The sequence below is a fragment of the Aotus nancymaae genome, unplaced genomic scaffold (genome assembly GCF_030222135.1).
Source record: "Aotus nancymaae isolate 86718 unplaced genomic scaffold, 86718_ANA_hifiasm-v0.15.2.pri h1tg000008l, whole genome shotgun sequence".
Taxonomy (NCBI): Eukaryota; Metazoa; Chordata; class Mammalia; order Primates; family Aotidae; genus Aotus; species Aotus nancymaae.
In genome coordinates, this window is record NW_026988419.1 from 46,164,231 (window position 1) to 46,167,089 (window position 2,859).

Below are 2,859 nucleotides of genomic sequence, written 5' to 3' on the forward strand. Positions count from 1 at the left end.
AGTCCAGTAGTGTGATGCCTCCTGCTTTGTTCTTTTTACTTAGAATTGACTTGGCTATGCGGGCTCTCTTTTGGTTCCATATGAAGTTTAAGGTGTTTTTTTCCAGTTCTGTGAAGAAGGTCATTGGTAGCTTGATGGGGATAGCGTTGAATCTGTAAATTACTTTGGGCAGTATGGCCATTTTCACAATATTGATTCTTCCTAACCATGAACATGGAATGTTTCTCCATCTGTTTGTGTCATCTCGTATTTCATTGAGCAGTGATTTGTAGTTCTCCTTGAAGAGGTCCTCTATGTTCCTTGTTATGTATTCCTAGGTATTTTATTCTCTTTGTAACAATTTTGAATGGCAGTTTGTTCTTGATTTGACTCTCTTTAAGTCTGTTATTGGTGTATAGGAAGGCTTGTGATTTTTGCACATTGATTTTGTATTCTGAGACTTTGCTGAAGTTGCTTAAAAATATGGAATGCTTCACGAATTTGCGTGTCATCCTTGCACAGGGGCCATGCTAATCTTCTCTGTATCGTTCCAGTTTTAGTATATGTGCTGCCGAAGCGAGCACTATTATCTTTCTTATACAAACTTTTTCTTCATTTGTTCTTCTTTTTTCAGACCCTTTTGGTGTAATGGTAGTTTGCTTATTTGGAGTTTTTTCTTAATAATGTGGGCATTTACTGCTTTTGCTGCATTCCACGAGTTTTCATACATTTTGTTTCCATTTTCTTTTGTATTAATCTCTATTTTAATTTCTTTTTGGATCCATTAGTTGATCAGAAACCTGTTGCTTAACTTCCATATATTTATGAATTTTCCAATCTTCTCATTGGTTTTTAGTTTCATATTATTGTGGTCAGAAGAGAGATTTGAGATTATTTCAATCTTCTTAAATTTGTTTTGTTTTGTGACACAACATATGATTAGTCATGGAGAATGTTTCATATGTGTTTGAGAATAATATGTATTCTGCTGCTGTTAGATGAAATGTTCTCTCTATATGTTTGCTAGGAACCTTTGTTTTATTATTCAAGTTTATTTCATCCTTATTGACTATTTTTTTCTTTTTGGTATAGATAATATATCCATTGTTGAAAGTGGAATATTAAAGTCTGCCACTGTTATATTGCTATGTATTTCTTCCTTGTGTTAATATCTACCTATTATATTCAGATGATTTGATGATGGGTGCCTATATACTTATAATTGTTACAATCTCTTGACAAATTGATACCTTTATCATATAATGACCACTTTTGTCTAATTTTACAGTTTTTGACTTAGTCTGTTTTTTCTAAGTATAGGCACCCCTGCTCTCTTTGGTTACAATTTGCATAGAATATATTTTTCCATTCACTTACTTTCTATGTATCCTCAAGCCTAAAGTGAGTCTTTTGTATGCAGAATATCATTGAATCATATTTTTTGACTTATTAATTTTTTTTTAAATTTCAATCAGTTTTTGGTGAACAGGTGGTGTTTGGCTACATGAATAAGTTATTTGTGGTGATTTCCGAGATTTTGGTGTGCCAAACATTGGAGCAGTGTACACTGTACCAATGTGTGGTTTTTTAGCCCTCTCCTTGCTCCCATCCTTTCCCCAGGTCACCAAAGTCCATTGTATTATTTCCACACCTTTGCATCCTCGTAGCTTAGTTCCCACTTATCATTGAGAACATAAAATGTTTGGTTTTCCATTCCTGAGTTACTTCACTTAGGATAATGGTCTCCAATTCCATCTAGGTTTCTGCAAATGCCATTATTTCATTCCTTTTTATGGCTGAACATACCATGGTATGGTTTGGCTGTGTCTCCACCCAAATCTTATCTCGAATTCCCACGTGTTGTGGAAGGGTCCTGGTGGGAGTCAATTGAATCATGGAGTAGGTCTTTCCCATGTTGTTCTTGTGATAGTAAATAAGTCTCATGAAATCTGATGGTTTTAAAAAATGGGAGTTTCCCTGCACAAGCTCTCTCTTTCTTTGCCTGCTGCCATCCATGTAAGACATGACTTGTTCCTCTTTGCCTTTAGCCATGATTGTGAGACTTTCCCACCCATGTGGAACTGTAAATCTATTATATGTCTTTCTTTTGTAAATTGTCCAGTTTCAGGTGTGTCCTTATCAGCAGCGTGAAAATGGACTCATACATATATACAGAACAATTTATCCACTCATTGATGAGCATTTAGGCTGCTTTCATAATTTTGAAATTGTGAATTGTGCTGCTATAAACATGCATGTGCAAGTATGTTTTTCACATAATACCTTCTTTTCCTCTGGGTAGACCCAGGAGTGGGGTTGCTGGATCAAATAGTAGTTTTACTTTTAGTTATTTAAGGAATCGCCACACTGTTTTCCATAGTGAAATGATTATTCCCTCAAATATGTTTTCCAAACATTTAGATTTATCTTCCTCAGGAACACCAGTTGTTCTCAGGTTTGATCTTTTTACATAATTTCAAACTTCCTGAAGGTTTTGCTCATTTTAATTTTTTTTCTTTTTCTGTATTAAATTGGGTTAATTTAAAAGCCTTGTCTTCAAGCTCTGCTGTTCTTTTTTCTGCTTGTTCCATTTTATTGCTGAGCTGTTCCAGTGCATTTTACATTTCTCTAAGTATGCCCTTCATTTCCAAAAGTTTTAGTTTTTTGTTTTTTTGGTTTTTTTTTTGAGATAGAGTCCCACTCTGTTGACTAGGGTGGAGTGCGGTGGCATGATCTCTGCTCATTGCAACCTCTGCCTCCTGGGTTCAAGTGATTCTCCTGCCTCAGCCTCCTGGGTAGCTGGGATTACAGGTGCACACCACCATTCCAGAGTAGTTTTTGTATTTTTAGTAGTGACGGGGTTTCACCATGTTGATCAGG

General features: G+C 35.6%; 1 non-coding gene across 1 annotated transcript; it reads right to left on the reverse strand.

Annotated features, from left to right (window-relative positions):
- Positions 1 to 456: 456 nt before the first annotated feature.
- On the reverse strand, positions 457 to 563 carry LOC135273798 (U6 spliceosomal RNA). The gene has a single exon (XR_010341599.1). It is a non-coding gene; the product is annotated as a U6 spliceosomal RNA (small nuclear RNA).
- Positions 564 to 2,859: the final 2,296 nt, after the last annotated feature.